This window comes from Haemorhous mexicanus, chromosome 28 (assembly GCF_027477595.1).
Source record: "Haemorhous mexicanus isolate bHaeMex1 chromosome 28, bHaeMex1.pri, whole genome shotgun sequence".
Classification (NCBI taxonomy): Eukaryota; Metazoa; Chordata; class Aves; order Passeriformes; family Fringillidae; genus Haemorhous; species Haemorhous mexicanus.
This window is the reverse complement of record NC_082368.1, coordinates 2093174-2107435: the sequence shown is the minus strand read 5'-3', so window position 1 is coordinate 2107435 and position 14262 is coordinate 2093174.

The following is a 14262-nucleotide window of genomic DNA, read 5'->3' as shown; positions in this document are numbered from 1 at the left end:
CCCATCCCACTAAGCAGACCCCAAATGGAAAGTGTTTTCCTAATCCTGTAAAATATTTGTATTCCAGTGAGGACCAATTTGTATTCCAGTGAGGACCAACATACTGACTTTAGAGGCTGGAGACATTAGGAATGAGCATGGCAAGCAAGGGGAACATTCAGTCCTCCCACCCTGGAAGAGGTGGCCAGGTCCTACAGTAAATCTGCATGGTCTGGTGCTGGCAGGTGACAGGCACTCATGGGACAGTGGCCAGTGCTCTGCTACGCTGGGTGAGCACTGAGGCTGAAGTGAGGAAGATGAAGGCTCTGTCCCACCAGGCCCTCTGAAGAAATGGGCTTCTCTTTCAGCACGGCCAACCTCTGCAAAACTCTTCTTCGAGCTGCTCCCTTGGTGGCAGAAGCAGCTGGAGCCCTTCTGAGGTCAGATAGTGGAATTTTAGCTAGAGGCATTTTTTGTCTCAACAGAGATGCCGCCAGTTTGTTCGGCTGAAAGATCTAAAGTGCAGGCCGCTGCAGAGAAATCCACTTGCTTGGGCCAACCTCTGCCCACCCACCCTGGAATGACTCCAACACACTCCCGTGGACCCCCCAGCTCTTGTTTAATCTTTAATGCACCTCCAGTCGCCCTGGGCTGGACAGCACAGCGAGATAGCAGTGATGATTAGCTGCTGACCCCTGGGCTGAGCTGGGCACTGGGAAATGCTGCTGACCCTGCGTCGATCCCGCCGTGTCCTGCGGGCAGGAGGAATCATTAGTGCTCCCGTGGAGGGGCCTGCAGAGCCTCTCACTGCTGCCTGCAGACCTGTCCTACCTGTTCCTGCTGCCCTGGCTCTCCTTTGGGCTGTTCTGAGGTGTCTGGTGGAGTCAGGGATGGGGGAGGGATGCGGCAGCGTGCCCTGTACGAGCTCCTGCATCCTGCTCTCCCTGTGCCACCCAGCCCGTGCCAAAGGAAGCTGTCCTGCAAGAAACAACACCTCAGAGATCCCTGCACTGCCCAGCCCCTGCCATCTGCACTCAGCTTTGGTGCTGGGATGGAAATACACACAGGCAGGGAAAAGGATCAGGAGAAGCATGGCCCCACCAAAGAGAAACTTCTCCAAAACTGGAGAAACCCAAGATGTAGGGTCAAGCATCGTTATATATGATAAAAGGTGGTGTTGACAATAACAGTGAGGGAACTCAGATCAGACTAGGCAACAGAAAATAGCAAAAGGAACAGATGTTATGGCCAACACATGAAATAAGGGAACCTCTCTCTTCCCAGTGAGCAAAAGGAACATTTGGGGCAATAAGAGAAGGGGTTGAGAACCCAACTGTAGAAGAAGAAAGCAGAAAGAAAATGAAGAGATGAGGGAGCTCAAAGATAACTGTGATCATGCCCCATGGGCTGGACATCAACAGGGCAAGGGCTTCTCCTTTTCTAAAATTCATCCCTAGATAATTGAAAAGAATAGTTTTATAATAATAAACAATTATTATTTATAATATTGAATAATTTTTATTTTAAAATTACATCCTAAATAAGTTAAAGACAAATTTCCCTAAGAGAATAAGAGCAAGCAAAGAGTTCAGTATTACTGAGAATGAGTTTTGTGCAGGTTCTATCCAGGGTCCATCTGGGGGTACAGCTCTGGGTGGAGATCACACCTCAGTTGTGAAATAAGAATAGCCTGACATGGCAGGAAGAAATTCCCCAACTGAAAATATCATTCTAAACAGCAGTGTGGGAGCCTGGAGGAACAAGGACTTTGTTGTGAGAGATTTACTGAAGTCGTGCGTGGCAGCACCAAGATCAGTGACACCCAAATCAGTTAATTGGCTACTGAGACAGAAATGAACACCTGGAAATGGTCCTGAGACAGAAATGAATACCTGGAAATGGTCCTGAGAGAGAAATGAATACCTGGAAATGGTCCTGCCCACAGCAGCCTCAGGCAGACAGGCCTGGCATGGCAGGAGGATGCTTCCAGCAGGTGTCAGACGCAGGAGAGGACACATCCTCTGAGGTGAGTGCCCATCCCAGGGCATGGCTGAGCCCCTGAGTATATGCAGGGCACAGCCTCTGATTCACTCAATAATCTTGGGGTTCTCCACACTCAGTCCTGGTCAGATCAATGCCACATCTATGTTGTCTCCACAGGAAAGCCAGAAGGTGTAAATCCCATAAGATAAATGTGACATGGCTGCTTCTCCAGATATGTGATTTACAATTGCTTCTGCTCTGAGTTGAGACAAGTTTGGGGTTTTATATCCTTCAGAAATCAGTTTCTGAGCTGCAGGAGTTGTAGTGGCAGCTGATATTGTGAAGTCAGAGCAGAAGCAAGCGTGTTCCTCCAGCAGAAGTCACTCAGGGTTTCTGTGCCCATGTCCAGTCACAAAGACAGTGAGAGGCAAGGGACTTGCATTTCCATAAAGCAACTTTAGCAGGACATTCAGTTCTGTTTTAGGTGTTGGGTGGGGGTTCTTTTCTCTAACTGGAATGACAGAAATTGCCTAGATAACTGTAGAAACTCTTTCACTGTTATCTCTGCTCAAGCTACAGGCTTGTCTTATCTCTCCCACAATACCACACTATGAGCTCCCTGTTCCCCCTGTGCTGCTCACTCCCTCCCTATATTTTTGCTTTTCAATATGTCCTGAGGAATCCAATAAAGGCTCCTGCAGGAATTTGCAGCAGCACATTCCTTTTCCATCATCATCTGCACTTTGAGAAAAGCTCTTCTCTTATATATCTCTTCTGACAGAATATGAAACCACAAGTATTTTAAGCTGAGACAAAGAAGGCAGAGGGCTGTAATCCAACCTGACAGCAACGTTATTAATTGGGGAAGGAGAAGCTGAGCAGAGCAGATTGCTCAGAGATCTAAGAAATGGCATCTTGGGAGGGGGCTCACAGGTAGTTCTGGGCACTGTGGATGGGCTGCAGAGCCTCTCACCCACAGGACACCCAGCAGTCCCCAAAGGCAATGGTGGGAGCAGAGATAGGAGACCACACAGGGCTGAAGTGCACCCACTCCCAGCATCTGCTTTCCTTCAGAGCCCGCTCTGAGCACTCTGGCTTTGATCCAGGGGAAAAGGGGGGCAGGCCCTCTTTGCAGAATGTCTTAGAGGGATTTTGAGCAGCACAGGGCCCTTTTCCTGACAGTGCTCAGTGCTCTCCTGGGGCAGGTTTAGGATCTGGGGGCAGGTTTAGGATCTGGGGGAGGTTTAGGATCTGGGTGCAGGTTTAGGATCTGGGTGCAGGTTTAGGATCTGGGGGCAGGTTTAGGATCTGGGTGCAGGTTTAGGATTTGGGGGCAGGTTTAGGATCTGGGTGCAGGTTTAGGATTTGGGGGCAGGTTTAGGATCTGGGTGCAGGTTTAGGATTTGGGGGCAGGTTTAGGATCTGGGTGCAGGTTTAGGATCTGGGGGCAGGTTTAGGATCTGGGTGCAGGTTGTGGCATCATCAACCGGGTCAGGATCTCCATATCTGGAGAAGCACCCATGCCACATTTATCTCATGGGATTTATACATTCTGGCTTTCCTGGGGGAGACAATATAGATGTGGCATTTACTTTTTTTTGAAATCTCATTTCCTGAATAAATAAAATCTTATTTCTCAGTATCTCAGACATATTTTCATGTGAAGTGCTGTCTTTCCATCTGGATCTCTGTTCCCTATAAATGAGGGATATTTGTTGTAACTCCTTTTGGGCTTGCTTTGCTAACTGAGACAACAATTGTTCCACTTCTCAGCTTCAGATTTTGATACTGGAACAGACTGAACACCTGTAAAACAACAATTGTTCCACTTCTCAGCTTCAGATTTTGACCCTGGAACAGACTGAACACCTGTATTTTACAGAGTGTGGCCGAGCTGTGCTGAGCCCACAGCTGGAAGGGGTGAACACTGCAACCCTGCAGCTGGACAGGGGCTCACCCTCCACACTCCACATGGCCAAGCACCTGGGTAAAACCCTCTCCTAAATACTTGTTACAGGTGATGGAGAAATAAGGGAGCTGCATTCAAGGCTGGGGACCTGGTGAAGAAGATATTGAAGAGTCTGCAGGGTGCTGGCATGACATGGATGGGCCTCAACAATGATATTTAAATAATTTGGTTGTGATGTAATCCTTGTTTAAAACTAGCTTCTGATTTTAATTACACATTTAATTATACAAGATTATTTGAGTCTTCTGCACCTTTTGCTGATAATAATTTACACCAGTCCCATCACCAGTAGGAACAAACCCTGCCATGAATGTCCCTATCAGGGAATAATTCCCTTGCAATTCCTTCATCAGTCTCATTTATATTGATTCATAATGGACAATCTTTACTTTGGATTTTTAAAACAGAATATGTGCTGTCACTTCATCAAATGAATGACAGCAAGTATCCTTCATACCTAGAAAAAAGCAGCAAATCCTTCTGAATTGATCAAAGAGGGAGATAAATGGCAGACCTGGAAGAAAGAGACTTCCAAGACCTGTTTATTCTAACAGGGAATGGATGATGTGAGGCAGCAGTTTGCAGCTGAGGCTGCACAGATTTATATTCTATCTCCTGTCAGCTTTTCCATCATCTCTTGGGCATCAGTGAAACCAGTCCATGCTTCCACAGGACCTCTTCCCCTCCTCCCCACTTCTCCAGTAACCCAAGGCTTGTTAAACATCTTTGCTAATGACCCCAAGCTTCCCAGACATTTCCTTTAACTTCACAGCAGCAAATTACTTGGCCCAGTCAGTACAAAAACACAGGAGACCTGGTGTGGAACCCAAGGGGACAGGAGGGAGCTGGGTGCTGCAGATGGAGGCAGCTGCACCTTCACATCACTGGTCTGCAGCTCTGGCCTCAGAGAAGGCTGCCAAGTTATTCTATTTCCATTTATTAGCAGAGAATTATTTCAACTGAGAAGTCAGTCACTCTACATTTACTTCTCTTCATATCAAAGAAGCAGAAAATGAAGTACAGGAGAATTAAGGAAAAGCTTCCAGTCACTACAAACTTCTTTAGAGTCTCTGTTTTTTCTTTTCTTACACTTGATTGCTTTTTAAATGACCAAATTCATCCCTTGGGAAGAGCAATACAGTCAGAGTGGCAGCCTGAGCAGGCTGTGGGTGACTGTGTGACAGGCTGTACCTTCTCAGGACCATGAGGACATCACGTGGTGGGCACTGCAGCCAAGCCAGACCAGTCAGAGTTAAATTCCAGGGCAGATGAGGTTGGAAAGTTGTGCCTGGTTCACAGGCTGAGGTGCTGGCCCAGAGCACAGTGACAGCTGATGGGGAGGCAGTGAGGGTGGTCCCCCTTCCCTTCAGAATCCCTGCAGCCATTGGGGAAGTTGAGCTTTTTTGGATATGCTGTTTAGAAGAATGAGAGCCTTTAGTTGTGAAAAGTCACCAATGAAAATGCTGAGGTTTTTTTCACTAAGATTTTTCTTGAAGAAAATTAATGTTGGAGCACATTTCTGTACTTTAATCTGAAACATTTTATTGGAAAGGATTATAGAAAGGGGTTTTTGATACTGGAGCTGTGTGCCAAAGGAGGTTGTGGATTTGTTTTATGTCACAGAAACTTAGCCCAGTCTGTGTCACACAGTCACCCACAGACTGCCCAGGTTACCACTCTGACTGCTCAGCTCTGCCCAAGGGATTAATTTGGTCATTTAAAAAGCAATCAAGTGTAAGAAAAGAAAAAATGAATTCTTACTGAAATGATGGCAGTGGTGGACAGCCCAGCACCAAGTGCCCCTGCAGTGCTCATCACTCCTCCCAAACCCAGGGAAGAGACTTTCAGGCCTCTTAAAAGAGGCTTTTTTGGCCTTTTTGCTTTTGGGCCAAACTGAATCCCACCTGCACACAGATGCAGACTGGGACAGCATCTCTCCTTCAGCTGGAATTCAGACTTATCCTCCCAGACTCCCACAGGAATGCACATGCCCTCACTTAGTAGTGCAAAAGGCAATTGCTGTCTGGGTTATGTGAGCATCTGGAGGCCTCCAGGAGCCAGGGCATCTTTGTGCTGTCCTGCCCTGTGGTGGTGTTCACAGGGGTCCTAGGATGAGGGAAGAGATGACAATCTTGACTCCATGTTTCAGAAGGCTGATTTATTATTTTATTATATATATTATATTTTTTAAATGGTACATTAGAACTACACTAAAAGAACAGAAGAAAGGATTTCATCAGAAGGCTAGCAAGGAAAAGAATGGGATGATAATAAAATCTTGTGACTGACCAGAGAGTCCAAGACAGCAGGACTGGGATTGGCCATTAATTAAAAACAACCACATAAGACCAATCAAAGATGCACCTGTTGCATCCCACAGCAGCAGATAATCATTGTTTACATTCGTTTCTGAGGCCTCTCATCTTCTCAGGAGAAAAATCCTAACGAAAGGGTTTTTCATTAAATATGTAAACAGCCTGGAGGAGCTGCCACAGTCCCAAACATCAACAGCAGAGCTGAGGAGGTGACTGTTGAATTGGCAGGGAACCCCAAAAAGGGGAGGGAATGATTCATCTGACTCCATCTTATCAGAAGGCTAATTAATTACTTTATTACACTATATTATTCTATACTATATTACACTATATTACATTACATCTAAAACTGAACCTGCCCAGCACTCAACTCTGCCCACACTGCACAGAATCTCGTGGCTGTCAGTGACAGTCCTGACACACACACACACACCTGGCCCTGCCAGGCCAAGGAAACAGAACACCATCACTGTGGGTAAGCAATCTCCACATTGCATTCTGCTGTGGCACAAACACAGGCACAGCAAATGATAAGAATCGTTTTTCCTTTCTCTGAAGTTCAGAGAATGAGAAACCCAGAAATATTCTTGGGAAGAATTGTGCCTTGCTTTTCTCTGTGAAGAGAAATTTGGGCACAGGTGACATTGGAGTTTTGCCTCAGAGGACACGAGGGTGGCCCACCCTGCTCATCCCCAAACCTCTGCTTGGGGGTGTTGTGTTATCTCTGAAAAAGCAGCCCAGTGGGACATGTCACTGTCTGTCTCACAGAAATCTCCTTTTTGACCTTGGGCTACGAGCCCCAGACTAAAGCTCCTGTTCAAACCTGACCCAGCTCCCTCCAGAGCCGAAACGTGAGCCCTGGTGCTGGCAGCTCTGGCTCCTGACGTGTGTCACCCCCTCCTGCAGCCCCCCCATTCTTCCTGGGGCTGGGAGGGAGCTGAGCCCCCCGTGCTCCCAACACCTGCACGGGCTGAGGCTCCCAGAGCCCCTGGGCACTCGTGGGGAGCAGCTCGGCTCAGGGGCGGGAAATGTGCTCAAGGAGATTTAAAAAAAAAAACAAAACACTAAAATGTGCTGGTTTCAGGGGACCTCAGGGTGTTTTTAGATAGCAGGGAGGGGATCCTTCTCCCCCTCTCCCAAGTCAGTAACACAAAAGTCATAGCCTGGATCAGTACAAGTTGCTGATCTTTATTTCCCTGTGTTCCATGGTGCTGGGATTGTCCAGGGGAACAGGCAAGCCTGTCCTGACCTCTCCTTTCCCAGACATGTTTCCCACCTCATCTGCACTTGTGTCCTGGCTCCTGCTCTCCCTGAGGATCTGTTGTCTCCTTAGCTGGGTGATGCTGCAGCTCCTTAGCCAAGAGGAACTTGCTGTTCTTTTTCTTTTCCTGTTTCCTCCCCTCCATCTCTAGACCTGCAGAATTCAGGGAGTGGATTAAAGACCAGAAGAACTGAAAGAGAGGAAACCAGAACAAGCTTGATTTTGGACAGCAGCTGAGGTGCTCAACAGGGGACAAGTACCTGTTTCCACCTCCCAGCTCTGGCACCAGGTGACTGTGATGGGCACAGGAGTGACTTTGTGAGTATTGACACCAACCCAGCTGACAGCTCTTCCCAGCTCCCAAAACCTGGAGAGAAGGGCCCTGCAGATGGGTGAGAACTGTGGCCACACCAGGAGCTGGGAGACCCCCAGCAGTCCTCCCTTTCCTCACAAGGCCTTTTTCCAGCTGCCTGTGTGTGAGATCTGGCTGCAGCCCTGCCTGCCCTGCTCACCCCAGCCATGCCCCCGTGCTCCCAAGGTATTTTTGTGCTGGAGTTTGCCTGGGGCAGTGCAATGCCATGAATAACTTCCCTGCTAAAAGCAAGAGGGGATGGAGAAATGGAAGAGGCAGGTGGGTTTTTGGCAAGAGCAGCACAGAGGGAAAGATAAAGAATTTGGGTTGAGTCAAGGGTGGGGGAGGGAACAGAAACTGGATAAAACACAAGGGGAGGTAAAGGACATTGGAGGAAAGCCAGATCAGACCAGGCTTCAGGCAAGAAGGTGGAATTGAGGCAACACCAGGGCATGGATTTGTGTGTCTACCACAGGATCAGGCAGGATCAGATCCAGAGCAGGGCCAGCAGGGGACTCAGAAATGGTCAAGCTGAATCCAAGACCTTATGGAGACATTTCAGCAGTGTAGGGTTGTTTTGCCCAATTCTCCATCCTGCCCATCCATGGAGTTGTGTCTCCAGACCCACCAGGGTCAGATGGAGACCAGAAAAGCTCTGCAGAGGAAACCCCTGGAGCAGCTGGGGCATGTGGGGTGGGATGGGGGAGACACAGCAGAGCTGTTCAGCAGAGCTTTCCACAGGCATCTACAGTTTCTCTGCATAAGCACAGGTCTGTGGAGGTGCAAAGCAGTGAAATGGGAGAATCTCATTCCCCACCACATGGCACTGCACCTGGTGCTGCAGCCAATGTCTTCTGGCTCAGCACATGCTGGGCCTGGGATCCAACAGCCAAAATTCCATTCCCAGCTGCTTGTAGGGCTGTAGGAAAGCAGTTGGCAGCAGATGGAGCAAAGGTGACAAAATCTAAGGGCTGTGTTGTACACTCAGCTCAAAGCATCCCTGAAGGCAGAAATCTGCAAGGGTTCTGCCAGGGCCAGCAGCTGAGCACTTCCAATGTGCCACTGGGGACTTCCCATGGAGTCTTGGGAGTTACTTCTGCATGCAAAACGTTTCACCAACAGATATTGGCAACATCATCAAGATCTGGTGGATCTGAGGCGTCAGGTTCTACAGACCTGATATCCACTGACCAGGACAAAAAGGAGAAGAATCCCCAAAATCCTCTGGAAAACATTCTTAACATTGGGTTAAAAATGAGCAGAGAAATGTAATTTCAGTGGGAAAATACCTTACTAGGACATGAAGATTGTCAGTAAGTGCAGAAAACTTGGGATGTGAACAAAATATATACGAAGATTTCAGCAATTTATATTTTGATGGGTAGTTTCTGCCTCATGTGGCTGCCAAGATGTTTTACCTATAGCCATTAATATTTCAAATTGTTGGGTCACAGGGGATGCTGACATATTTTCTGAAAAAATTCCTTCGCCAGGATTTTTCTCCTGGCAAGCTGGGAAGCTTCAGCTTCTCCATGTTTTGCTGCTCTGGAATGTGATTTGGGGAATTGTTTACCCAGCATGTGAATTGTTTTTAATTCATGACCAATTTCAGCCAGCTGGGTCGAACTCTCTGAGTCTGTAATGAGATTTTATTATTCATTCTTGTCTAACCTTCTGATGAAATCCTTTCACTCTCTTTCTTTAGTAGAGTTTTAGTATATAACTTTCTTTTAATATAGTATAATATCATAAAATAATAAATCAGCCTTCTGAAACATGGAGTCAAGATTCTCATCTCTCCCCTCGTCCTGGAGACCCTCAAGCACCACCACAGGATGCTGATAGGAATGTGTTGTTTGGCTGGGAGCTGGCAGAGCTGATCCCTCCAAACTTTCATCCCAGCTTTCCATCAAAGGCTGGAAGCCAGAGCCAGGCCAGGCCCAGCAAAGCTGGCAGAAGTTTTCCTGCATTTCACAAAAGGCCTGGCAGAAACTTTTACCCACAGCCTTTCAGACAAGTGCAGAGGGAAGGCATTAGCAAACACAGCACAGGTTGCAGAGGCCACTGTCCCAGGCATGGGGGTGGGATTTAAAACTTGTCTAAGCTGGGAAAAAATAGAGTGGAGTTCATTTGTCCTAAACCTCCTGCCTGGGAGGTGCCTCCTTCTCCTGGGCTCACTCAGATTTGCAGCTCCAGACTCCCAGGGTTAGGCTGGAAGCCACAGAAATGGTCAGGTTTAGAAAAGCAGAGCTTGAGCACACACAGATTCAGGGTCAGGGACCTGCCCTGGGGCCTGGCTTTGCCACAGCACAACCCAGGGCAACAGAAAAGGTTCAGTACAGGGAGCACAGGGGGGCACAGGGATCCCAGCCAGCCATCACCCCCACAGGTCACAGCAAACAGCCTCAGCTGCTGTTTCAGCAGCCAGGTTGGGAATGGGGACAGTGGTGAGGCCACGTGAGGGACACAGAGCTCACACTTTGCTGCTGTCTCTGGAGGGGGTGTTGGATTTACACAATAATTTAGATGCAGTTTTGGAGGAGAGGGAAAAATTGTTTTTTCCAGAGCCCCTCAGTGATGACATCAAATAGGATTGTGATTTGTGCTGTTTATGAAATGTTTCCATTGAGCTGCTTGCCCCCAAAGCAATGGTACTTTGGTCTTCCATGATGCTGCTTAGAGAAGGAACCTGGCTGGGAAGACACTGAAGTGTCAATAAAAGTCAATAAAAGACATTTCCAGCATTTCCTGTATTAAGGTGTGACTTGCAAACGACCTTGTGTTTTCTCACAGAATCACAGAAATGTTTTGGTTGGAGGGGACCTTAAAAGCCTTTCTGTGTCCTGGGTCCTGCTGCTCTGCTGTGACTTCAGAGAGCTCCCTGGAGTCCCCAGTGCCTGGGGAGGAGGTGGCAGGAATGGCTGGGAGCTGCCACAGTGTCTGCCCCAGCCCAGCACATCTCCCAAAACACAGGACCCAGCCCCTGATTCCCTGCACCCAGCAAGGCCAGGGATCTTCAGCGTGGGATTTTCCTGCACAAATGAGCAGGGATCCCTCTGGTCTGCTTGCCAGGAGCTCTTTCCCATGACACTTTAATCCCACTGGGACAGTAACAAGCAGCACGAGGAGGTTTCACCCACCCAGGGCTCACACAACCACTTCTACTCAACACCACAAAGAAAACAAATTCCTCACCTCACCATTCTGCCAGGAACAGATGATCTCCCCTGGTGTGGCACTGACACTGACACTGGAAAGCCACTGGGCTGTCACTGTCACTGCAGCATGAGGCCAGTCCATCATCTGCAGTCCTTGGTGTGGCATTGACACTGGAGAGCTCCTGGGCTGTCACTGTCACTGCAGCATGAGGCCAGTCCATCATCTCCAGTCCCTGGTGTGGCACTGACACTGGAAAGCCACTGGGCTGGCACTGGAGAGCCACTGGGCTGGCACTGGAGAGCCACTGAGCTGTCACTGTCATTGCAGCACGAGGCCAGTCCATCATCCCTCCCTGCAAAGACTGAGCTGGGGTTCCACAGCTCCCCTGGAGAACCTGCAGAGCACAGGGCACCTTGCAGTCATGTCTTTGAGGCTCAACAACTCCTGCCCCAGTTCCATCAGCCCAGTTGCCAAGCTGCACAAGCTGCCACACCCAAACGTGTGGCACAGCCAAAGGAGCATTGTTTGTTTTGCTGCCCCAGGAAAGGTGCCACTGACGTGTCCTGGATGAGGTTTGGCTCACCAGAGTTCAGCTCACCTGGGCAGCCCTTACAGCTGGGTGGGCAGGAATAGGCATTCCCAGTTCTCTCCTGCACAGGGTGTGTGAAAAGGAGAACTACAGGAATAACATCACTGTGACTGGGGAGGAATGGGCTGAATCAGAAATATTTCCCAGGGGTGTTCCCTAAAAGGCAGAAATGAATATTCTTAAAAAACAACTTGTATTTATTGACTGACAAGAACACAGCAATGCAGACACTTGTGCAACATTGGACAACACATTATAATCAAAATGAATGTATAAAAAATTAACACAAGATACAAGCAGGACTGTAATGCAACTTAAACCCCATAGCCCCACTTTCTTTCTAGAGGAAATAAAGAAATATAAATAACACCCATACTTCTTGTCACACAAGCTGTACATCTTGAGGTAGACAAAAGTTTTCTTTCCCTTAAAGCACAGACTTTTTTTTTCCGAGTGACATCTTTATTATTTGGCTGAAATTGGCCTCCAGGTCTGCCACGAGGTGTAGAGTGACTCCTGCAGGAGTGGGGTTTGTTATTCCCCTCACTGGTGGGATTTGGTTTACAGGGCTCTTTCTGTTGATCCAACAAAGGCCCCCCAGCACTGCCCTGCCCTTCCATCAGAGCAATGAATCCATGGATAAGCCCCCAGGAATTACAGGGGTGTGACCATGAGATGGGGCAGCCTCCCGAGATGAGAATTCTTCCCAAGCAGGTTCAGCTCCTCACTTGGGGATGGTGGGATCCAAAAACATCAGAAAGGGTTCAGTAAAATCTTTTATAGAATCCCAGGATGGTTTGGCTGAGAAGACACCATAAAACTCATCCCATTCCATCCCTGCCATGGAACAGGGACACCTTCCACTATCCCAGGGTGCTCCAAGCCTTGTCCAACCTGGCCTTGGAAGCTCCCAGGGATGGGGCAGCCACAGCTGCTCTGGGCATCCTGTGCCAGGGCCTGCCCACCCTCCCTGGGAGGAATTCCTTCCCAATATCCCACCTAGCCCTGCCCTCTGGCAGGGGGAATCCATTCCTCCTTTCTTTGTCACTGCATGACCCTGCAAAAAGGGATGGATGGATGGATGGATGGATGGATGGATGGATGGATGGATGGATGGATGGATGGATGGATGGACGGATGGATGGACGGATGGATGGACGGAAGGAAGGATGGATGGATGGATGGATGGATAGAAGGATGGATGGAAGGATGGATGGATGGATGGATGGATGGATGGATGGATGGATGGATGGATGGATGGATGGACGGATGATGGATGGATTTCTATTTCCCCCATACAACAGACATGCTGGATCCATGACTACCAAGCCCAGCAATGCAACATACCAGGAGAGGTAATAAAAGCTGGACTAGGAAGTCCACAGAAGGACAGGGACAGGGACAGGGACTGTGTGGGCAGTGTAGCCCCTGTGTGTGCAGTGAGGACCCTGGTTTGGAGCTATGGCTGTTCCCAGGTTATTTGGATTTTAGGTGCAGAGGAAAAGATTCAGTCTAAACCAAAACACTCCCAGCAAACCTGTGCAGCTCAGACTTTTACCACCAGTAGTCAATGAGATACATTTGCTCTTGGAAAAGAGTTTTTTTGTAGGCAGGGTATGAGGTCTCAGCTTTGCTGCTGAGAAGATTTCTTTGTCGAGACTTAATGCAATCCCCTTGCCATTCCAGTCATTTACACATATAACCAAACCCAAGGGATTTGCAGTGCATTGTAAGGCGTTTGGCACAACTGAAAACTCCAAATGGACTTCCAGATCTTCACAGCCCAGATCTCCAGGAGGTGGCAGAAGAGCTTTGCTCAAGATCATGCTTGGTCTTGGCTCAGAGCAAAATACAATTCAAGCCTAAGAATATTGAGGGCCAAACAGACTCAGGTTTTGCTCCTTCTTCCCACTGCAGTCAGTTGAACTAAATCACATTTCGAATATCAACCCAACAAAACAGCCCTGGACAACTGAATGAAATAAAAACCCCCAAGCCACCACAATATCTGTCTCAAGCAAACTTTGTCCCTCCCTTACCCATGGCTCCATCTCTAAAAAACTTGGTGCTGAAGGACACCAAAAGGATTGACATCAGTGTTGCCTCAAACTAAAACTATGCTCACATCTTTTCCCAAAACTCAAATTGGGCATTTGAAATTATTTATTTCCCATCAGTATTCATCATTTGGTTTCCAGCCCTTGAGGCTGGGGTGCCTGGCAGGGCTTGGACAGGAAGATTTGCGGCAGTGCCAGGAGGGGCTGAAGGGAGCTCTGAGTTAACCAGAGCAAAGCTGGGGGCATCAGATGTCCTTGTCCAGACCTGGTTTAACAGTGAACAACCCAAATTTACTCCAGCCCAATGCCAAACCTCCACATCCCACTGAGCCCAAACCCACCCCAGGGTACCAGGGAATGAACCATCTCTTCCTCAGATCTTCTCCAGTAGCTCTAAGCCACACAGGACAAAGAATTTCCAAAAGTCCCCTTTGGTATATGAAGAAACTTAATTTTCCCTGAAATTTGGTTTTGTCCAGTTCTTATTCAGCAGGTCCTGTGCAGCTTTGATAAGAGCAAGGGGACAGAGTGGTGCCTCCTCCACTTGCTTCCCAAGGAATGGGATCCAGCTCTTTCCACTGAGTCACAGTCCCTGTTT